The sequence below is a fragment of the Pristis pectinata genome, chromosome 12 (genome assembly GCF_009764475.1).
Source record: "Pristis pectinata isolate sPriPec2 chromosome 12, sPriPec2.1.pri, whole genome shotgun sequence".
Lineage (NCBI taxonomy): Eukaryota > Metazoa > Chordata > Chondrichthyes > Rhinopristiformes > Pristidae > Pristis > Pristis pectinata.
Genome location: NC_067416.1, coordinates 47,895,884 through 47,920,884, shown reverse-complemented (window position 1 = coordinate 47,920,884; position 25,001 = coordinate 47,895,884). Strand labels below are relative to the sequence as shown.

Here is a 25,001-nt window from a genome sequence, read left to right as displayed (position 1 = left end):
ACATAGATCCCTCAAATTTGCCTCACAAGTGGATGGGGCAATAAAGAAGGGGTGTGGTGTGCTGGTCGTCATTAACCAGGGGATTGATTTCATGAACCGAGAGGTAATGCTGCAGTTTCTTAGTACTCTGGTTAGACCACACTCGGAATATTGTATTCATTTCTGGTCACCACATTATAAGAAGGATGTGAAAGCTTTGGAGAGAGTTCAGAGGAGATTTACCAGGATGCTACCTGGGTTGGAGAGCATGTCTTATGAGGAAATGTTGAGCGAGTCAGGACGTTTCTCTTTGAAGCGATGGAGGATGAGAGGAGACATGATAGAGATATATAGGATTATGAGAGTCACAGACCGCATGGACAGCCAGCATCTTTTCCGCAGTGTGTTAATGGCCAATACGAGAGGTCAACAGTTTAAGGTGCGTGAATAAAAGTTCAGGGGAGATGTCAGAGGTAGGTTATTTAAACAGAGAGTGGTGGGTGCCTGGAATGCACTGCCGGGGTTCGTGGTAGGGACAGATAAGTTAGGGCCATTTAAGAGACCAGTAGATAGGCACATGGATGAAAATAAAATTATGGGTTATGGGAGTTGAAGTAGAGAGGAGGATAGATTGAATGGGGATAAGATTTATATAGGTCGGTAGAATATCGTGGACCGAAGGGCTCAACTTGTACTGTACTGTTCTATGTTCTATGTTCTATGTTCTAGCAATTCTCTCACTGACATGATTTCCGATGCAATGAGCTTAGAGAGTGAAAAATTCGTCTCTACCGAGAGTATAATTTCGCCACTCTTCGTACGAACGTCAGACATGAATTCCGTGTAAAGCCCTACCTAAAATAATCCTTTTTCAGTCCGCATTGTTTCGTTATTGAATAATAGAGTGGGCGAGATTTGGAAGCCAAGTTATTGCAGGTGGATTTAGACCCGCGTGATTTTGTTTCAAAGGTACGGGTGCTGAAATCTATATCAGGGATCACACTTGCCAGATAGAGAAATATAAAACTAGAGAGGGAAAGTCCATCGTATTACTCATAATTTTGCCATTTCCCATTTTCACAATCAGTCTTTTGTTATTTGATGTGGAACAGCTTGTTCATTTTCAGACAGAATCATTATTTGTGTATAAAGTATTCGGTCAGTTACAGCCGTGAATAGAAGCGTCGAAAACTGAATGTAATTTGCGGAAACATTAAGAATGCAGGAAAAACATGCTCTGGGTCGAGTAGCACCTGCGGCAGATGGCCGTAGCGTTGAAACTTGATTTCCTCATTTATCTGCCCAATTCCCCTTTGAAAGTCCTGATTAACTTCATTTCCACCAGCCTTTTGGACAGTGAGTTCCAAGTCAATGCATTTCTCTGGATAAAGGACGTCATTCATCCTCCGTTCCTTAAATCATCAATTCCTGCGGAGAAACTCTCTGTATTTGCCCTGCCTAGACCTTTATCATCGACGGTCTATCAATCTCCTCCATTGCTCCAAGAAGAACAAACAAAACTTCTCTAGTTCAACATTGCAGATGAAATACCTAATCCAAGGTACTATTCTGAGGAAGCGAAGGGTTAAGAATTGCAACCATACTTATAACTGGTAAACAAAATATGTATATATATATGCATTTATACTTCTTTAGCAAGGACGAGCAAGCTGCTGACCCACTAGTTAGGTTGGAATGTTAAGTATGTTAACTGCCTTTGTTCCGATATGTCAGACGGTCGCGATACTGGGTGTAATTAACATCGAGGTGAAGGGTGATTGGTCTGAACAATGAAGGGTGATACCTGATTTTGAAAGCCTTGATTATAACTGAATTATACTAAGACAAGAGGTGTGATAGTTGTTTCGGGATCTCTATGGCTTGACCGAAACTCGCGGCGCCGTTTGCATGGGATGTGCGTGACAATTCCTGTATAAATGTCTGTCTGCCCTTTGTCCGGAGAGAACTCGGGAAGCGACTCATAGTGAGTGCTGAAGAGAATTCTCCTCGCCGTGCACTGCTAATAAAGGTATTTGTTAGAATCGACCTCGTGGCACTGTGTTACTTACAGCGGACAGAAGGGGAAAATTGATTTCGGGACGACAATTCCAGCAAATCCCTTCGCGTCCTCTCTCGAACTTCCATATCTTTCCTAAAGTGCGGTGACCATAATTAAACATAATACTCCAGCTACCTAGTAACCGGCGTTTTATCAATATCTAAAATGAGACACTGTATTTGATTGTCCGCATTTATTTCCGAAACCCAGAATCTCATGAGCTTTATTAACAGAATTATCAATTGCGACTTTCAAAGAGTTACGTACGTTTGCACCCGTTCCTCTCTAAATGCACATTCTAAAGTACTGTATCAGCATTGCGTCCACTCCTCATCTGCCAAAATCTATCTCCGTGCACTTATCTGTATTAACTGTCATCTACAATCATCGGAGTATTCCGCTGACCTATCTATGCCTTTTTGAAATCTATTGCAGTCCATCGTACTGTTTGCCATATTTATGACCTGGTTTTATATCCAAGCTCAAATTTCCCCCAACATATTCTTCTGTAAATCCTAATATACTGTTAGGGATGTCTGCACCGACTCCCGTGGGACACCAAAGACTACCATACTCCAGTATGTCCATCATCCGTTTCCCTCGGCTGGCAATAGGCTGATGTTTCTGCCGTTTGTGTTCGACCTCAGTGAGCTCTCACTGTTATAATGCCACTCATTGCACTGCTACAATGTGGTAAATGTAAGCTTCAAGAACTAGATCTCATCTTCCGCTTGGGCATGTTTTAGCCTTCTCGATGCAATATTAAATTCTTCAGCTTCACGTAATTTGATTTCTCTCACTGTGTCACTTGTCAGTCGGTAACATTGCCTCAGTTTGTTTGTTTTTCCACTTTTTTTCTCATGGAGTAGAGGACATGCCCAGCCCAACCTGCTGGGCAGGTCTTCCTTCTCTTCGTTTTGGAACTCCCACATTCTTTTTACCATTATTACCTTCCTTTCTTATCAGATTCCAGAACATATATCCTTTGTGTACCCGCTTATCACCGTCCAGCTTCTGTCGCCACCTTTACCCTCGCCCCCACCTTTGTCTGCTCCCACTTATCATCCACCTGCCACTATCTCCCAACTCCAGCCCTCCCCTCCCACACCTTGCTGATTTTTCCCATGATCCGTCACCCCTCCTAGCTCTACCTTTCACCTCCCGGCCTCTGTCTCACCTTCCCACTCTCTTCTTTACACTGTCTGTCTTCCCTAGCCACTCTCAGTCCTGATATAGTGTATCGACCAGAAACGTCGACAATTCCTTTCCTCGTTGCTTGACCTGGCGAGTTCCTCCAGCAGTTTGTTTTTGATCCAGACTCCAGCATTTTCAGTCCCTTGTGGCCTATTATTTTTTCTATCGTTATTTGTCTCCATTTTACCTCTCTAACGACTCTGTTTGACCAGACAATCCTGTTTACATCTTATCGCCGGGTTCATCCAGGTGTTCCCATACCAAAGAGATGCCTTCCTCCCTGCACTTTTACAAGCTTCTTTTGCCTCCTTCCCAGTTTTTGAAGAAGGGGTTCGACCTTAGTCGTTGTCTCTGTTTATCTTCCCACAGATACTACCTAATCTGTTAAGTATATCCTGCATTTCAACATATCCTGTTTTAATTGGTTTGCGGTGCTGGAGGGAAATGTAAGTTATTTCCTCTGGATAAAAGTGCTATAATAATGGAGGAATGATCTTAGAATATTCCTTGGCGGCTGACACTGAGGTTAGCGTAGAATATTTTCGCTCAGGAAGCCCTAGGAAGCTGTTAGTTCTGCAGCTGAAACTTGTAAACCTCAATTTGGTTGATATGTATTAAACATGTAAGTTACATGGAGGGAGGTTGAGTATTGATCAGAATCAGCCATTATTTAATTGTGTGGTGGAAAAAAAAACTGGCGGAGCCAATTGCCTCTCCTGGATTCGCGTCCATTTTTACAAGCATCGTATTATTTACGTGTAGACTTGTTGGTATTACTCTTATATGAACAGAAATCCAGGGAGATTTCATTGTGGAATTTGATTACCACGTTTTGTTCCTTTTTCAGTGTTCAATCTATTGAACGTCGCCGTTGTTGCGTAAGCATATCGTTACAGTCATTTGTAAACCACCAGCTGAGTATCCCCACCATCCAATCCACTAACGGTATTTACTCTTCCTAGAATTAGACATGCTAATAACCTGTTTGAAATGTGGCTTTATTTTCGCATCAGTTTCCCAACTGAAACATATCCCACCTTTTCATAATGAATGTTTTCTTCCTCGCTTTGCCGCGATCCAAGTTTAAGCATAAACGGCTTTTGTTGCTATCCACCTCCCTTCCCTGTCCCAGGACATGGTCTTTCTGTCTGTCCTCTCTCTCGGTTAGACACACAAATTCATACGCGCGTGTGCACACATGCGTACTAACATAAGATAAGCTCACTCAGGTAATGAATTCAAGCACCCCATTCTCACTCTTTCTTCCCTTTCCTTTTTCGTATTGTTCCTGACATACCCCACTGATGTTTTAAGTAATTCCTTCCATTGGAGTTAAAATCTCCCTGCATGGTACTTTAGTGCTTGTATATCCGAACATAAAACCATAGAACACTACAGCACAGAAAACAGGCCATTCGACCCTTCTAGTCTGTTCCGAATTTTTATTCCGTTAGTCCAATTGACCTGCACCCAGTCCATAACCCTCCAGACCTCTCCCATCCATGTATCTATCCAATTTAGTCTTAAAATTTAAGATTGAGCCTGCATTTACCTCGTCAGATGGCAGCTTGTTCCACACTCCCACCATTCTCTGAGTGAAGAAGGTCCCCCTAATGTTCACCCAAACCTTTCCCCTTTCACCTTAAAGCCATGTCCTCTTGTACTTATCTATCCTAATCTAGGTGGAAAGAGCCTACTCGCATTTACTCTGTCTATACCCCTCCTAATTTTGTCAACCTCTATCAAATGTCCCCTCATTTTTCTACGCTTTAAGGAATAAAGTCCTAACCTGTTCAATCTCTCCCTGTAACTCAACTCTTGAAGACCCGTCAACATTCTAGTAAATCTTCTCTGCACTCTTTCAATCATACTGATATAGTTCCTATAGTTAGCTGACTAGAACTGCACACAATACTCCAAATTCAGCCACACCAATGACTTATATAACCTCACCATAACACCCCATAACACCCATAACATGATATTCTGAAGAATTATTAGATGTGCCATTTGAACACTAGTGAAACTCCACTGAAGCCCAACGTTACCTGGTGAGGAAATATTAATTAAGCTTCTGTTGGAATGCTTAATTCACAACTCGCACCCCGATTACTTCTGAAATATACGCCAAACATTCCATTGGATGTACAGTAGGCCTTTGCACTATTGAAAGTCGCTATTACCTTAACAGTGGTTGTAAATGCGCTATACATCATACTCAGATAAAGTTGATCACGAAGGCGATAAGGATGAGACCTGCCATCCTCATCAAAGTTTTCTAATATTTATTAACTGGCTGCATAGTCATCTGGATCTTTCAGGGTTTCAGATAATTCCGGAATGGATGGATTAGCATTATTATAAATTATTGTTTTTGGAGCAGAAAGCAAAATAGTCTGAAAGCGCCAAAGACATAAAGCGCCAGTCACGAGGGAGACTATGAATTTGATATTGTACTGTGAGAATGTACAAAGGTGTTCCATTTGATGAACTGCAGAAACCTCCAGGCATTTTGTCACCAAGGCTACTCACAGAGTCAAAAAAAAAATCTGGGTTTCACTCCGCTCTCGTTATCATGTTTTACATTAACAGCCAGGAGGTGTATCTTGAGGCGTCTTTCTTTTATAATATTGAATTGTGATACACGCGGCAACGCTCAGAGAAGTGGGACATGAGACAGGAATAGATCGTTCAGACATCGAAACACATCTGTAATTGGCTGCTGGATGACGCACTTTCTTGAAAAATTGGGTTAATATAAGGTTCTTAATTTCTGGTTTCAATTTAAGAATTTGTCCAATGGCAACTTTGTTACGTACGGGAGATCCTGACATAATTGCCTGCGTGCATACCTTGACTGGCTGGACCATGCCCCAACTAAAGGAAATAGTTATGTGCCGTCCTTGTCAGTTCCACTTGACGTTTTTTTTACTTTTTCTTTTTCAATCTTTTTATTGAATTTCAAATTAATTCAAATTGATAGACATAACATTAATAATTATACATATGATATAAAGAGATCGGGATTACAATAATAACAGTTAATATTTATACTCACAAGAGGGAAATATGTAATCTGGACCTCCCGCACTCTTGCTAATTGTACATGATAGGAAAAAAAATGAAAAGAAATTTAATTATATGAAAAGAAAACCCACAAATCAAAAATAAAGTATAATATTAAACAAAAGAAAGCCAAAAACGTCAAAGATAAAAAAAAAAACTAGACTGATATTTCTTCGATTAAAAAAAAACACATTCTTATGTAGTCAGCTCCGCTCCTCCATATTCAAAAGTTATTGAAGGGTATTCGAAAAAGGTCTGCTCATATCATATGGAAATATTGAATAAATGGATTCCAAACTTCCTCAAATTTAACCGAAGGATCAACAATAGCACTCCTATTTTTTTTTCCTAAGTCTAAACATGTTATAGTTTGAGAAAACCATTGAAATGTAGTAGGGGGTATAGGGCTCTTCTATTTAAATAGAATGGATCCCTTGGACATTAATGCAACAAAAGCAATCATACAACAAACAGAAGCGGATAAATGGCCAGAATCCATCATTGGTTAGCCAAAAATTGCAGTAATAGGATGGGGTTGTAAATTAATATTCAATACAGTTGAAATAATATTAAAATGTCTTTCCAATATTTTTCCAGAAGAGGACAGGACCAAAATATATGTGTCAGGGAAGCCACCTCCGAATTACATCTGTTTCATTTAGGGTTATATGGTGAGAAAAGCGGGCTAACTGGTCCTTGGTCATATGGGTCCTGTGGACCACCTTGAACTGTATCAAAGAGTGTCTAGCACACATTGAAGATATATTAACGAACTGAAAACTTTTCTTCCATGTCTCTGTAAGTAAAAGTATCTGGAATTCTCTTTCCCATTCATTCTTAATTTTATCAAGTGTCTCTAGATGTATTTTCATAATCAGATCATAAATTATTGCTATCAAGTCCTTCTGATAAGGATTAAAACCTAAGATTTTTCCCGTAATTTCAGTTTTATGTAGTATCAGAAAAGAAGGTAAAGTAACTTTTAAAAAGTTTCTGATCTGTAAATATCGAAAAAATGTGATCTGGGCAAATTGCATTTATTAAACAACTATTCAAAGGACATGAAACAGTTATTAATGAATAAATCACGAAAACATGTTATTAATTTCCTTTTCCATAAAGAAAGAGCTGTCAATTCTAGATGGTTGAAAGATAAAAATTAGATTGGATAGGACTTGATAACATGAATTCATTCAATTCAAAAAAATACGAAATTGAAACCATATTCGTATTGTATGTTTAACTATTGGGTTAATCATTTGTTTACTCAAGTTAGTAAGTGCAAAAGGGAGTGAGGCTCCTAAAATGGAAGATAATTAAAATCCTTGCACTGATTCATACTGAAGATGCACACATCGAGGACATTGAATTACATCTAAATCTTGTGCCCAAAAAATTAAGTATCTAATATTAATTGCCCAATAGTAAAATCTAAAGTTGGCAAAGCCATACCACCATCCTTTTTTAATTTTTGTAAATATTTCTTACTTAACCTTGGATTTTTATTCTGCCATATATATGAAAGAAGTTTAGAATCAATAAAATCGAAAAAGGATTTCGAAATGAAAGTTGGAACCGCCTGAAATAAATACAAACATTTTGTTAAAATATTTATCTTAACATCGTTAATTCGACCAATCTATGATAGAGACAATGGGGACCATTTAGTAAACAATTGTTTACCATGATCAATTAAAGGTAAAAGAAGTCAACTTTGAGTAAGTACTTATGTTTCTTGGTAATTTTAACACCCAGTTACATAAAATAATCAGTCACTAATCAAAATGGTAGTTGCCTATAAATTGGGACTTGAATATTTAATGGGAAAAGCTCACTCTAATTAAGATTTAATCTACAACCAGATAAAACACTAAACTGAGCAAGCAATGATTGTGCTGCAGGGATAGATTTCTCCGGGTCAGAGATATAGAGTAACAGGTCACCTGCACATAGTGATATCTTATGGATCCCCTTTCCACGAGTAATACCAAATATGTTAGAAGAGTCCCGGAGGGCAATTGCCAAGGGTTCCAAGACAATGTCAAATAATAAAGGACTCAAAGGGAAACCCTGCCCAGTGCCTCGAAAAAGCCTGAAAAAGGGGTATATCTGATTATTACTAAGTATTGAAGCCATAAGTGTATGATAACTCAATTTAATCGCGGATATAACATTTGGACTAAAATTAAATTTCTCAAGCGTGTTAAATAAATATTCCCATTCAACTCTATCAAATGCCTTCTCGGCATCTAGCGAGATAACACATTTTGAGATTATAGATGAAGGCGTATATACAACATTCATTAACCTCCTAGTATTAAAATATAAATAAAGATTCTTAATAAATCCCGTCTGGTCATCAGAAATAATTTATGGGAGTACCTTTTCCAGTTTGGAAGCCAATATTTTGGAAACGATTTTGGAATCTACATTCAATAAAGAAATTGGTCTGCAAGATGCACATTCAGTTGGATATTTAGCCTTTTTCAAAATTAAAGAGTTAGTTGCTTCATAAAAATATTGTGGTAATTTACCTACTGATAGGGCATCCTTAAAAATTTTACCTAACCAGGGAGAGAGAAGATCAGAAAATGATTTTAACAATTCAACTGTATACCAATCGGGACAAGGTGTTTTACCCGAATTCATTGAAAAAAATTGTTTTCCTTATTTCTTTCACCGAAATGGGTGCATCTAATATTGAAAGTTCATTAAGTGATAAATTCGGAGTCTTAAAATTCCTTAAAAATCCATGCATTAATGTCGGGTCCTCAGGAAATTCTGACTGATATGAAGAAGAATAAATTTCTTGAAGAGATTTATTAATTTGAGCATGGTCCCTTCTTTTTAAATAATTGATCGTGTCTTCACTCAGGCCGAATTACAGATAATATACCAGTCTACAGAATGCCTTCTCGTAGTTTCATCCCTGGTGACTGGGAGCGGGGTGGATATTGGGGTTGGGATTGGATGGGTGCTGATGAGCTGGAATTCACCTCTGGCGTATCGGAAGTCGATTACATTCTATGAGTAGAGGTACAACAAACTTAGGTCGTTCTCTCTGGCGCGGCGGAGTCTGAGGGGAGATCTGATAGAGGTTTATATGATTATGAGAGGATGAGAATAGAAAGCCACTATATTTTCACCATGGTTGAAATGTTTAATACCAGACGGTTTGCATTTAAGTTGAGATGGGTAAGTCCAAAAAAGATGTGCGGGGCCAGTATTTTACACAGAGAGTAGTGTGTGCCCGAAATGCGCTGCCTGGCGTGGTAGTGGAAGCAGGTGCGATAGAGGCGTTCAATAATCTCTTAGATAGGCACATCAATATGAGGGAAAATGTGGGATATGGAGATTGTGTCGGCAGAAGAGATCAGTTTTGTTGGACATTTGATTACTAATGTAGTTGGTTCGGCACAACATTGTGGGCCGAAGGGCATGTTCCTGTGTTATACTGCTCTCTGTTCTACTTTATATGAATGCTGCACTACAGATCGCTGTAACTGTTTCCTAGCCTTGGGGAAGGACTGCAATATGTATTTATCAGAATGATGTACTTACTTTACTCTAAGCGAATGGGATGCGCAAGAGTCCCTCCGGAGTATGTTAGAATGGGGAGGTGAATATCATCTATCGCCCTAAGGCCTAAGATCATTTTCTCCACATCAATTCCGTGATTAGCTTCAGTTCCGACAATGGAACTGGATATCAGCAGATATGCCCTCTAATCCAGGTAGAATCTTAGTAAAGCCTCGACATTCTTTCTATAATGTGGGGACCAAAACTGAATGCAATACTCCAAATGCGGCCTAACTAACGTTTTACAAAGCTGTAGCATAACTTCCTGACTCTTGAACTTAAGGCCTCGACGAATGAAGGCAAGCATGCCATATGCCTTCTTTACCACCATAACAACTGTGTAGCCATTTTGTGGGAACTATGAACTTCGACCCCTCGATCCCTCTGCTCATCAACACTGTTAAGGTTCTTGCCAATATCAATGCACTGTCTCTTTACATTTTCTCTGTGTTACATACCAGAAAGAAATGAAACACACCGACTCAGGTATAACTGTTAGAAACTATTTTATTCAGAACTACTTATAATAATAACAAAAGTAAAAATGTTAGATATTAAACATTAACCCCAAAAACTAAACTCGAATTGTGTGTGTGGCAAATTCCCAAACTCCAAGTCCAGGAATAGCTCTCAAAGTTCAGTTCAGCAAGTCTTAAGTTGAAACATGAGCAAAGGCTTTTGCAAAACCACCGTTGACTGAAGAGAAAATGTAGAGGGAATATAGACAGAATTTACAAAATCCACATGTTCCACGTTGGAACTTCAGTCACTGATGATCTCCATTTACTTTGTTCAGAAGTATCTGCCACCCCGAAAGGCTTTCGAGACGTGGCCGTCAACAGAAATACCTGCTTCCTTCTACAGGTTAACAAAAACGTAGACTCCACTGGATCACTCCAAAAATCCAGACGTGTATTGTAGTGACAGACACAGTTACTGTTCTTCATCCGTCGACACAGAGACCGGCAGTCAGTGTTTCTCGCTCTCTCCCTCTCTCTCTTTCTGACTGACTCCCTGAATAATAAACGTCAGCACCGCCCCCCCCCCCACACACACAACTCTACTGCACTATATTTTAAAGGCACAGTCACCAAGTAGCAACCTAATCCGTAACATCTCCCAAGATGCAACACTTTGGCCGTGTTGAACTCCATGTGATTTTTCTCCGCCCATATCTGCAACTGATATATATATCCCGCTTTATCCTTTTCCAAAATTCTCCGTGATCAACAACACCACTAATCTTCATATCATCTGCAAATTTACTATCGAATCCATGTACATTTTCAGCCAGGTCATCTACATACGTCACAAACAGCAGAGGTCCCAGCACGGATCCCTGAGGAACTCAGCTGGTCACAGACTTCCAGCTGGAATAGGTCCCATCGACAACTAACCTCTGCCGTCTACGGGCAAGCCAGTTATGTAAACAAACATCCAATTTACCGTGGATCCCATACATATTTATCTTCCGGATGATCCTCCTATGACGGACCTTATCAAACGCCTTACTAAAATCCATGTAGACAACATCCACAGCTCTACCTTCACCAACCACCCTCTGCACCTCGTCAAAAAGCTCAATCAACTTAATAAGGAACGACTTGCCCAGCACAAAGCCATGCAGACTGTCCCTAAGTAGGCTATGGTTTTCCAAATGCTCATGAAGCCTATACCTAAAAATCCTCTCCAGTAACTTCCCTACCGCTTACGTGAGACACACCATTTCCCCTCCTTTATTCTTCAACGGTACTACCCTCTCCCTAGTTATCCTCTTGCTCTTAATGTATGTATCGAATGCCTGGTATTCTCTTCATTCCTACTTGCCAAGGACTTTTCATGGACAGTGCTATCTTTCCTAATCCCGTTCTTGAGTTCTTTTCTGGCGTCTTTCTAATCCTCGTTCTCTGTTTGATTCTCAGCTTTGCATACTTTTCTTTTCTCTCCTTGACATAAATTCACCACCTCTCTCGACATCGAATGTTCCCTAACCTTGCTATACTTGTCCTTCCTTCTTACCTGAACATGTTTGTCCTATGCTCTGTGCAGTTGGTCTTTAAGCACCCTCCACATTTCAGATGTGGGCTTGCCCAAAAGCAGCTGTTCCCAATTACCTCTCCCTTGTTCATGCCTAAGGCTCTCGTAGTTTGCCCTGCTCCAATTGAGTACTCTCCCGCAAGGTCCATACTTATCCTTATCTATAGCTATCTTAAAACTTAAGGAGTTGTACTTACTGTTCCCTAACTATTCTCCTACTGAAAGGTCGGTCACCTGGCCAGTCTCATTACCCAACACTAGGTCCAGTACGACCCCTCCTTCCGTTTGACTATCTACATATTAATTTAAGAGAAGTTCTGGAATGTACCTGACAAATTATGCCCCGTCTAAACTTTCTACACGAATGAGGGACCAGTTTATATTAGGGAAGTCCCTCACGACAATAACCTATTAGTTTTACACCTTTCCCTAATCCGCCTGCAATCTGTTCCTCGATGTCCCAGTGGTTATTGGGGGTCTGTAGTATAATCCCATCAGAATAATTGCACCTTTCTTATTTATGAGTTCTACCCTTCGTGGACCAGCCCTCCATTATGTCCCCTCTGAGTGCAACTGTGCTATTGTTCCTGATTAGTTGTGCAACAACCCACCCCGCTTACATCCCTCTATATCTTTTCTAAAACATCAAAACTCTGGAACATTCAGCACCCATTCCTGTCCCTCTCTTAACTAAGTCTCTGTAATGCCCACAACATCATTGTTCCATGTACTGATCCATGCTCTACGTTCATCACCCTGACCTACAATACTCCTAGCATTGAAATACACACAACTCAAAACGTCCATCCCAACGTGTCTATTACGTTGCTCCTGCCTGTTTTCACTGGCCCTTACATCTACCTTCATCTCAGTCCCTCCACTTTCTGACCCGGTGGTTCCGTTCCTAACCCCTGCCAAACGACTTTAAATCTTCCCGAGTCTCTCTGGCGAACCTCACTGCCAGGATATTGGTTACCCTCCAGTTGAGGTGCAACCCGTCCCCCTTGTACAGGTTACCCCTTCCCCAGAAGTTCCAATGATATAATAACCTGAAACCCTGCCCCTGAACCAGTTCCTCAGCCACCCATTAATCTGTTCTATCATCCTATTCCAGCCCTGACTGGTACGTGGAATTGGGAGTAATCCAGAGATTACTACATTTGGAGGTCCTGCTCTTCAGCCTAACTCGCCATACTCAAGGACCTCATACCCCTTTCTACCTATGTAATTGGTGACGACGTGCACCATGACCTCTGGCTTCCCTGTAGAATATTCCGCAGCCGCTCTAAGATATACTCGAATCTAGCACCTAGGAAGAAACATACCATCTTGGTGTCTCTTTCGCGATCACAGATTCTCCCTTCTGTCCCTCTAACTGTCAAGTCTCTTGTCACTGGTACCCTTCCTGACATTATCCTTCTGTGCTGAGCCGCAGAACCGGACAGAGTGCCACTGACCTGGCTGCTGCTGCTGTGCCCTGACAGGGCATCCTCCCAGCAGTAACTAAAGGGGTATAACTTGTTGCTGAGGGGTATGGTGGGCTTTGCTTTATATAGCTGTAACAAGCATTCCACCTGGTGTTTTGTTCTTCCATGTGCAAATATATATTACACTGGATTGGTTACTGCATCAGTTCGAGTCATGACAGTGATCTGCATTCACGAATTTACTTTCTCTCACAGGAATATCCACTGCGTCCAACACGAATATCTTAAAACTATTTTTGATTCACCCTCGAAACTGAGCTCCTGACGCTTCACAATATTTCCCAGAATTTGCCATTCATGAATATATAAATTTCCTTCACACGATTACGTTGGTTACAATGCTGCCAATGTTGTGGCCATCGGTCATTTGCACCTCTGTATAATACCAGCTGAGCCACTAATAACTGGTGAAAACTCCAAAATAGAATGCATTGGGCCCACCAAGCTGGACCCTACAATCCTCTGAGTGAAAACTCAGTTGTCTGCCAAAGAGCCGAGCTAATACTAGACTGATTAAAAGATATCACCACACCAGATATATGTGAGAGTTCATTTGGAACTCATGATGCCCGATGCGAGAAAATTAAATTGATTGCTGCTGTTGTTCAGCCAGCGGCATTTTTTACATAACCACTAGTGACCTCGGCATTGCAGGTCAGTTATCTCTTGACCCGAGAATGCCCAATGCAACGCCGAAGTCGGTATTTTATTAATTTCTGAAGCAGTTGGTATTTTTGAAATACATTTGGTAAAATGCATTTTTATGTGATAAGCATTACTTTTTCAATTACCGCAATTAATTTGAGGGATCTTAATGTATCCATCATCAGAAATGTTTAAGGCGAGTTGAAGGTCACTTAAGTATTCGAAAGAGCACCAGGATAGTACAGAATTAGAGCATTAGGATCGGTCGCCTGAGACCCAGTTGACTCGTTGCTGTGGTTGCTACTTCCTTGAACTGTTGCAGTGTTTCTGGTGAATAATAGCAGGCACTGCTGCTGGGTAGGCAGGTACAGGTTGTAGACACAGCGAAGCTGAAGGAAATACCATATATTTCCAAGACAGAATGCGGTGCGTGTTGAGGAGAACATCCGAGTACAAGCATTCCTGTGTATCGGAAACCCTTGTCAATAGTGATGACTGGGGTTTGGGAGGTAGTGTCAGAGTAGAGTAGGTAAATGATAGCAGTGCACTTTGTAGATGTTACACAGTACAGCAGCTGTGCGCAAGTGGAGGAGGAAATAAGCGTTTATGGTCAAGGGAGGCTGTGGCTAATAGCGTATCACAACGATCAGTGCAGTGGACTCAGCTGCTCCCAAACTATTTCAATAGCTTTAGTGAGGGGGATTACAGTCAATATGTCCACGTTTGCTGAGAATACAAGCCAGGCGGCACTCTGGGTTGTGAAAAAGATTCGCAGAGAATTTAGTGGGATATGGATAAATAAATGGGCAAATATTTAGCAGATTGAATATAAGGTGGAAAACGTTAGGACAACGACTTTGCGAGAAATAAATAGAAATATAGTGTATTCTTCAAAGGGTCAGAGACTGAAAGTTATTGGTGTTGAGAGATGTCTGCGTGTTCTTGTGCGTGAATCATTGACTATCAAGAACAAGTTGTTACAACTGTATCTTAGCAGATAGTTAGTGTCTGGGACTTAAGTTGTACAAATGTAACTTGCATCTCGCATGCCATTTTAGAATATGGTAGAGTTCTTTCTGCAAACAGACATGGACAGTTTAATTTCCGAGGTGTTGTGAATAGATTTGGACAACGTGCATACATCAACGTACATCCGACCTTGGAGCATATTAATTTTGCCATGCAGTTGGTCTCCCCGTACTCAGAAGAAATCCAATACTCAGAAGAGATCCGATTTTATGTGTGGCATTTTAGTTGATGTCCGTTCACGTTATTCTACTGGATCATCAGAGATGCCTGGTTCCTTAAAATGGTCCCTTCAACCTGCACATTGCAGACTGATAGTCCATTTTACCTGTTTTCTGGGATGTAGATGGCGGATTGGATCAGCCAATTTTGACAAGCTGTCCTTACGTTTCGGGGTTATTACGTTTCACTTCAAGGTGGATACGAGACGACACAGAAGTATGTTGCGTACTGCTTCCAATCCGTTGCAGTCAAATAGGGAAGGCTTTTCCTGCTGAAGCTCATGTCCTCTTGAAGTGTCGTGGGGAAACTGGTCACGTTCGAGCGGAATGAGGCTCCGTTCTTCTGCCAGGAAATGGTGAAGTCGTCGGGGTAGAATCCGATCATCCAGCATGTAAGTGTTGGCAGTTTAAATCTCCTCTGAATATGGCGGCAAGAGGAGGAGCTTTGATTCCACTGCTTCGGCTGCAAGAGGGGTAAATCAGCGTTAATTTTCTTGAACTGCCTTTTAGAAAAGTGTTTCAAATAACACGTTGGAAATACCCAACAGGACTTGTGGGAACGGTGGACAAGGAAACAGCACCCCTTTTCCATTTGACAAGGTCTCCAACTTTGGGCTGGTCCCGTTGTTTATGGCACCGTGGAATACATAGTGTGCTGGCTATCTGTTAGTGGAAGGCAGACGGTAGTGACAATGATCATCTTCTGTTTTGAAGTCTCTAGCGAATGGCGTACCACAGAGATCAGCGCCAAGACATTTGTTGTTTGTGACATATAATAACAATTTGAATGTGTGTCTGGGAGATATGATTACGAAGCTTATGGATAGCACGAAACCTGTTCGTGTTGTGGATAGTGAGTAAGCGTACCGGAAACTACAGCAGGATATAGATCAGTTGGAAATCTGGGCGGATCATTATGAGATGGATTGCAATCCCGACATATGTGACGATGCACTTAGGGTCCACAAAAAGTGGGTACGCAAATACAGTAACTTGTTCAGCATTCAGGACGAACACAGAGACCCTGCTGCTCAAGTCCATTGTCACAAGATCACAAGACAAGGGAGCATAAGTAGGCCATTCGGCACATCGAGTCTGCTCCAAAGAAAAGGGGGGAAGAAAAGAAACGAGAAATGGTGGGGAACTATTCTAACCCCCGTTTACGGCCTTATCTCCATATCCCTTGATACCTTGACTAATTAGATACATATCTATCTCCTCCTTAAACACCTCCAATGATCTAGCCTCCACTGCTGTACGTGGCATGGAATTCCATAAATTCACAACCCCCCGGATAAAGAAATTCCTCTTCATTCCTGTTTTAAACCTGTACCCTCTAATTATAAGATTGTGCCCTCTAGTCCTGGACTCACCTACCATGGGAAACAGCTTGGCCACACCTACTCTGTCCAGTCCTTTCAACATTCGGAATGTCTGTATGAGGTCTCCTCTCATTCTTCTGTACTCCAGTAAGTACAGTCAAAGAGCCGACAAAGGCTCATCATATGTAAGCCCTTTGGTTCCGGGAATCATCCTCGTAAATCTCCTCTGAACCCTCTCCAATATCAGCACATCCGTCCTAAGATACGGGGCCCAAAACTGTACACAGTATTCCAAATGAGGCCTCAATAGTGCCCCGCAGAGCCTCATCAACACTTCCTTACTAAAATCTCTCCTACAAATATCTCTCCAAATGAATGCCAAAATAACATTCGCTTTCATTACCACCGATCCGACCTGGTGGTTAACCTTTGTGGTATACTGCACGAGTACCCCCAAGTCCCTTCGTACTTCTGTACTTTGAATTTTCTCCCCTTCTGGATAATGATCTGCTCATTTACTTCTATTTCCAAAGTGTACAACTACACATTTCTCAACATCGAATCTCATCTGTTATTTCCTTGTCCATTCTCCTAAACTATTTAGGTCTCTCTGCAACCTTCCTGTCTCCTCAATACTCTCTACTTCTCCACCTATCTTGCTGTCATTCGCAAACTTACCCACAAAAACATTTACACCATCATCCAAATCGTTAATGTACAGGGTCAAAAGAAACGGTCCCAACACCGACCCCTGCGGAACGCTACTAGTAACCGGTAGCCAACCAGAACAGGATCCTTTAATTCCCACCCTTTGCTTTATGCCAACCAGCCAATGCTCCATCTATTCTGTTATACTACCTGTAATTCCATGATCTCTCATCTTATGAATCAGTCTCTTGTGCGGCACTTGTCGAAGGCCTTTTGAAAGTCTAAATACACAACATCTACCGCCTCTCCCTCAATCACCCTACCTGAGATTTCTTCAACAAACTCCAATAGATTGGTCAGGCAGGATCTTCCCTTCGCGAAACCATGTTGGCTTGGACCTATCTTGCCTTGTACCTCTTGGTATTCCATAACCTCAACCGTGAGGATCGATTCTAATAACCTCTCCACCACCAATGTCAGACTAATAGGTCTGTTCTTTCCTTTATGCTGCCTCCTACCTTTCTTTTACAGAGGAACTACATTTGCGACCCTCCAGTCCTCCGGAACCATGCCGGAGTCTATCGATTCCTGGAACATTGTCACCAATGCCTCTTCTATCTCTAAAGCCACCTCCGTCAGAACCCGGGTATGTACCTCATCCGGTCCGGGAGACTTATCAGTCTTTAGTTCAATTAGTTTTCCTTCTCTATATTAATCTTAACTGAACTCAATTCCATTCCTTGAGACGCCTGACTAACCAGTATATTGGTGATGTTCTCCACAAAGAAGACCGATGCAAGATACTCATTTAGTTCCTCTGCCATCTCTTTATCATCCATTATAATCTCTGCCGCACCGTTATCGACTGGTCCTATATCAACCCGTGTCTCTCTTTTACTCCTTCTATATTGAAAATAAACTTCTAGTATGCTTTCGAATTTTATCTGCCAACTTCCTTTCATAATTCATCTTTTCTTTCCTTATGACCTTCTTAGCTTCTTTCTGCAGGTTTTTAAAGGTTTCCCAGTCTTCTGTTTTCTCACTAATTTTTGCTTCCTTGTATGCCCTCCCTTTTGCTTCTATTTTTGCCTTCAACTCTCTCGTTATCCACATTTGTGCCTTTTCCCCATTCAAACCCTTTTTTCTTGGACTAAATAGATCCTGCATTTTCTTTATTTCTTATAGAAATTCCATCCATTTCTGCTCTGCCGTCCGTACAGCAAGCTTAAGTCTTCCAATCAATTTGGGCCAGCTACCTTCTCATACCACTGTAATTTCCTTTGTTCCACTGAAATATAGACACACCAATTATCAGCTTCTCTTCCTAAAATTTGAAAGTGAACTCAATCATATTGTGATCACTAGTTCATAATGGTTCCTTTACCTTTAGTTTCCTAATCACCTCCGGTACGTAACACAGCACCCAATCGAAAACAGCCGATCCCCTGGTGGGCTCATCAACAAGTTTCTCCAAAAAGCCGTTCCGTAGACATTCCACAAACTCACTCTCCTGAGATCTACTGCCTTGCTGGATTTCCCAGTACACCTTCATGTTAAAATCCCCCCATAATTATCTTAACGTTGTCACTCTGGCACGCTTTTTCTATTTCTAACTGCAACTTATAGTTCACTTCCTGACTGCTATTTGGGGGCCTATATATAACTGCTACTATTGTCCTTTTACCCTTGCTATTTCTGAGCTCCACCCATAAGGATTCCACCTCCTCTGACCCAATGTCCTTCCTTTCTATTGATTTTATATCATTACTAACCATCATGGCCACACCACCTTCTCTGCCTACCCGCCTATCCTTCCTATACACTGTTTACTACGGGATATTTAGTTCCCAATCACATCCGTCATAAAGCCATGACTCAGTGATTGCCACAATGTCGTATTTATTAATCTGTCGTTATGACACAAGGTCATCTACTTTATTCCTAATGTTACGTGCATTCAAATATAGTACATTTAGTTCAGTATCCGCTATTGATTTTGTTGTACTTTTATTGTTCAGCAAATTATCCTGACTATTCACCTGCCTGTCCTTCTTACCGTCCTCACTACACACTATCACGGACTTGTTTCTATCAATCCTAACATCCTGTATCCTAACAGCCTGGTTGATTGTACTTCTATTGTTCAGCAAATTATCCTGACTTTTCACCTACCTGTCCTTCTTACCATCCTCACTGCACACTGTCTTGGACTGGTTTCTGTAAACCTCCTCCCTTACCCTAACATCTTTTATCCTAACATCCTGGTTTCCATCTCCCTGAAGATTAGTTTAAACCCTCCCCAGCAGCTAAATTAAACACTCCCGCCAAGATATAGGACCCTTTGGAGTTTAGGGTAACCCATACTGAGGGAATAGGTCATGCCTCCACCAAAATAGGTCCCAATGATCCAGAAATATGAAGCCCTGACCCCTGCACCAGACACTCAGCCACGCATTCATCTGCCAGATCTTTTTATTCTGACTACCGTTGGCACCTGGCACAGGTATTAATCGTGAAATTACCAGTCTAGAGGTCCTACCTCTCAACTTTTTTTCCTAAGTCCTTGTATTCTTCCTTCAGGACCTCTTCTCTTTTTCTACCTATGTCACTGGTACCTACAAGTACCAAGAATTCTGGCTGATCACCCTCTCCCCTCAGAATATTCTGGATCCGGTCCGTGACATCCCGTACTTTGACACCAGGGCGGCAACACACCATCCGGGATTCATTGTCGGTTTTGCAGAATCTGTTATCCGTTCCCCTCACTATAGAATCCCCAATAACCACTGCATTTCTCCTTCCCCGCTGTACCACCGTACCAAGCACGATACCAAGGTACCGGTTACTGTGGTCTTCCTCTGTCAGCTCATCCTCTCCAACGGAATCTAAAATGAGATACCTATTTTCGAGGGGGACCACCCACAGAGGTACTCTCTACAAACTCATTGTAACTTCTATTTCCTGCTCGTTCTCCCTAATTACCTGAAGGTCACCGAGAAGCTGCTCCAAACTCTCAACACGTTCCTTGAGGAGCCGCATCTCGGTGCACTTTGTGCAGATGTAGTCATCGGGGAGGCTGGTAGTCTCCCAGGGTCCCCACATCTGGCACTGCAAACATAAGACCAACCCCAGGTGCATACTGCTAAATCACTGTCCAATACGATATTACTGAGATAAATAAACTAATAACTTTCCCCCTCTCTATAAATCTCGCCTCTTACCCAGTCTCGCCGAAACCCCTTTAGTTGAAGCTCAAACCACTCGGCTCCCTCGCACTCCGCTTCCCCCTCCGACTCTGCCCGCTGGATATGGCAGTCTTCCTTTTTAAATCGCCAGCGCTCTTCCGAGTGACATAACGCGCCTGCGCAGTCACTCGACGCTATCCTGAACGCAAGAAAGAAAAAGGTCCCTGAATATGTCAATGGAGGTAGTAGGGTGGTGAAAAAGGAATATGGCACGCTTGCCTTTATAGGTCGGGGCATAACATTTAAAAGATGGGAATTTGTATTGCAAATTTACAAAACACAGGTGTGGCAGCACTTGGAGTACAGTGTTCTGTTCTGGTCGCCATACGCTCGGATGGATGTGATTCCCCGAGAGAGAGTCCATGTGAGTTTGGACAGCATGTTAGCTGGATTGGGGGACTTCATTTATGACGCGGTGGGGGTGGGGGTGGTGGTGGGATAGGTAGGCTGGGCTTCTTTTCTCTGAAGTGAAGGAGAATGAGGGGTAACCCGATAAAGGCATATAAAATTATGAGCGACATAGATGCGGTATATGAACACTAATCTTTCCCATGGTAAGGGTATGAAATATAAGAGGGCACAAATTTCATTTGAGAAGAAGGAGTTTTGGAGGAGACCACAGGGAAACGTTTTTACAAAGAGAGTGATTGATATATGGAACGCGCTGACAGAGGAGGTGATGGAGTCAGATACAATCATGATCTTTCGGAACCATTTACACATCCACTGAAATAGGGAAGACATTGAAGGATTTTGTTTTCTGTTTCGAGCAAGTGGAATTAGCGTAGATGGGAGAAACATTCTTACGGGATTTCGTGGGCTGACTGGCCCGTTTTTGTATGTACGATTTTATGATGCTTCAACTCTAGAGTGTGGCCGCAAACTGGCTCAGCTATTGAAGTTCCTGCCACAAATCTCCAGCAACCCGCGTTCGATCCTGAGCTACTCTGCTGGAGTACATAGGACTGTGCTGTGACCACACGCGTTTTGTTTTCGAGGGTTCCGGATTCCACGTCGAAAAATACGCACGTGCTAGTTAAATTGGCTACTGTAAATTAACCTTAGTGTGAAGGTGGATGGTAGAATCTGTGAAGAATTGTTGGAATTGTGAGAAAATAAAATGTTTAATGTAGAATTCGTGTAAATGGTGAGTTGATAACCACCTCCGGCTTCGGTGGGCCTGTCGTCTTCTTCATGTACTGTTGGACTCGATGACCCTAACATTTATTTCGACGAAGAACTTCAAAATATTATGTGTGTAGCGATTGTGAGAAATTACCACTTTCGCTCGGAACAAGAAAATGAATCTTTTCTACCAGCGTCCAACCCTCTCACCATAATGCCTGTTTTCCTCTGCCCACTTTTACCTGACATCCAGCAGTTTCTGTTTCTGTTTCTGTTTCAGCATCCACACTGTTTTGCATTTGTATTGTTATAGCACCCACCTCTTTCCTTTCCTGTCCACCTCGATACCGGAGCAACTGATTGGTTTTCCTGCGGGGAGCAGGAGTATTCCACCCCGCTCTCCCATTCTGCCATGCTGCTAGTCAAACGGATGACTGTCCGGTACTGGGAGTAATAGAGGAAAATTACTGTCACCAGGTTGGCAGTACTGAAGAAATGTTGAAGCACGATTGACTATTCTCCGGGTTTAGAGGATTCATCCAAGGGTCTCAAAAGTAGTAGTTGGTGAGATATTTGTTGTGTTGCTTTTGATTTTCCAAAACTCCCGCGATACTGGGAAGTTACATTGGATTGGAAAATGTGATAGGATATCGAACCTCCTCTGTTGTAGTAATAATGTTCAACTGACTATTACAATTGATTGTCTGGTCAGTCGACAATAGTAGGATTTAATACTTGTGATCACAGAAATTGTAGTGTTCGCAGGAATTATATAACACAGGAATTATATGTTGATGTTCGGCGACCGTGGACTCTCTTCTTGGAGATGACCATTGCTTGGCAGTTTGTTTCACGCACATTACTTGACATTTAGTGATTCTGTACCTGAACGTTCTCAAATTCTACCTGCAGGCGGCCATACACCGTTGCATTTACTGAGGAGTTACCAACGGAATCGCATATTGTTCCATCATCAGCGTTACTGCAAAGACGTGACAACGAACGTTGGCGCCGCCTGTGCTCGTGAAATTTGCATTATAAACGCAAGACTTCCTTTCTCCTTGAAGCACAGCGTAGATGTCCACGACTTGATTTCTCCTGGACCCTCTATTGCTACAACACCATAACTCTAACTCTGAACACTGAAATCCATTCCCCATTGCATTCCACACCTGATTCACTAGTTCTTTTAGAAGCTGACAACACAGCATTGGTCCTTTTGATTAACTTGCGTACACCTGCAACTGTTTTGACAGAATTGGCATTTGGATATGCACCTAAGGAGGCGAGGCATAGAAGGAGACTGCGCTAATGCGGGAAAGTAGGATTAGGATAGATGGGTAAACAGGTTGGAGTTGAGGCGATGGGCCTTCGGTCCACTTTCTATGCTGTGTACTCCATGACTCTACGAAATGGTAGAGTTTTAAAGGAGCTGAGAGTACGTAGTAACCCATGGTGCACATACTCAATACCTTCTATGTGAAACGACTATTTAATTTCAAAACGCGTTATGTAAAAATGTGTAACAGCAATAACAGAGAAATAGCGTAGAAAAGGTGAAGAAAACTTGTGTTGAACGATGATAACTGAATGGAGAATCAATTTCTAATTGTCACTCATCTCTTTTGCCCCCTACTTGGGAAAACATACGTTACCCCACCTTTCATTAATATTATTGCTCATGTTAGTTACAAGGTCTGTGTTTGTATTCCCCTTTGTTCGCTCATCAGATGTTCTTTCTGCCCCTTTGGTGTTTTCTGTGATCCGCCCAGTCCTCCAAAATGCTACTTCCCTTGTAAAATACTTCGGGTCCGGAAGATCTGACATGAATGAAAACGCAGAGAATTTTGGTACATTGGATACGGGGAACACAGGTTTGTAGAGAGGTAAATAAAACTAACGTCCCACTTGTACTGTCATAGAGCTCGACGGGTGGAATTTTGGTTCTTCAGGATCTGTGCAGGCGGGTAATACACTTTTCAGGAGAAATCGAGATCTCCAACTGCTTCCCTGTTTATTTTCCTTTTAACGGTTTAGCTCAATTGAATATGTTCAGAATTTTTATTTCATTTGAAAACTTAATTGGATAAAATTAACAAATTAATTCATGCCTGACCTTTCTCCTTTGCTTATCGAGTTGTTATCTGGGCATGTGAAGGTCAGAGGCTTTCATATAGATCTCCCTCTCTCTCTGTCTGCCCTGCTATATGTCCAAAACCCAGTATTCTTATTCGAAAACAACCCGAAGTTTCTATGGTGTCGTTCCTTACTTTACAACTCTAAGTCGTGGCAGGTCGACTTAAAATTAAATGAGCGGAAATCCATCCAATCCATCAGATCTGTAGAAAGAACGCTGTTTCCGCCTTTCCTTATTCCGCACAGTAAAAAAATATAATGCATTCCTGGCGAATGAAACCGGTGCCACGTCTCCAAGTGGCCATTATGTTATCAGAGTTGTCATTCTTGCCCCACAGTTATTTCAATCAGTGTGGACCTGAAACCCATCCCACAGAGCTGCAGGTTGGATCCTCGAGTCCAGTTTTCACTGATCTTATGAAGTTTTATAAAATCATGTTGGGCATAGAATAGGTGATGTCCACAGTCCAAACCTAGAAGGCATGGACTTAAAATGAGATGGAAAAATTTACAAAGGTGATGAGAAAAATTTGTACAAATAGGCTAATGCGTTTATGGACTAAGTTGCCAGAAGAAGTGGTAGAGGTGATTATAATTACGACATGGAAAATAGATTTGAACAGATACATGGATTGGAAAGGTTTAGAGGATTACGGGCCAAACACAGGCAATTGGTACTTTCTCAGTTAACGAACTGGCTCGGGATGACCGAAGGGCCTATCTCCGTGCTGGATAGCTCAATAACTCTTTGAATCAGAGAACACTACGAAAATTTTACTCAACTTAGTTTTACTTAAACGATAGTGATCTGAAAATATGGTCAGCACGTTGGGAGGAATTCAAAGAGGAAATGACGAATCCGGTGAAATGAGGAATGCATTTCAGTCATCAGAATTAGAGTGATAGAGTTCTACGAAAGTAGGGTCCAACGAGAGGAGATTGCGAGGGCCTTGACGAAGATCTTTGTATCTTGTCTGGCCATAGATGATGTTCCAGAAGGCGGAAAAATAGGCAATGTTTTTCTTTGTTTCAGAAGAAAAATAGGATATCTCATGAAATGATTGGCTGGTGAGCCTCACACCAGTGCCTGTAGCTATTAGAGAGATTTCTTGTGCATAGTATTTATTCATATTTGGAAGAACATGGGCTACTTCGGGACAACATTCATGGCTTTGTGCGGGCAGGTATCTTTAGTACACACACACACACACACACACACACACACACACACA

General features: G+C 41.7%; 1 long non-coding RNA gene across 1 annotated transcript in view; it reads left to right on the top strand.

Annotated features, from left to right (window-relative positions):
- The window catches only part of LOC127576965 (uncharacterized), a 72,942-nt gene extending 55,034 nt beyond the window's left edge, over positions 1 to 17,908 (top strand). The window contains exon 3 of the long non-coding RNA XR_007957301.1: positions 17,795 to 17,908. This is a non-coding gene — a long non-coding RNA (uncharacterized LOC127576965). The remainder of the gene's footprint in view (positions 1 to 17,794) is intronic.
- Positions 17,909 to 25,001: the final 7,093 nt, after the last annotated feature.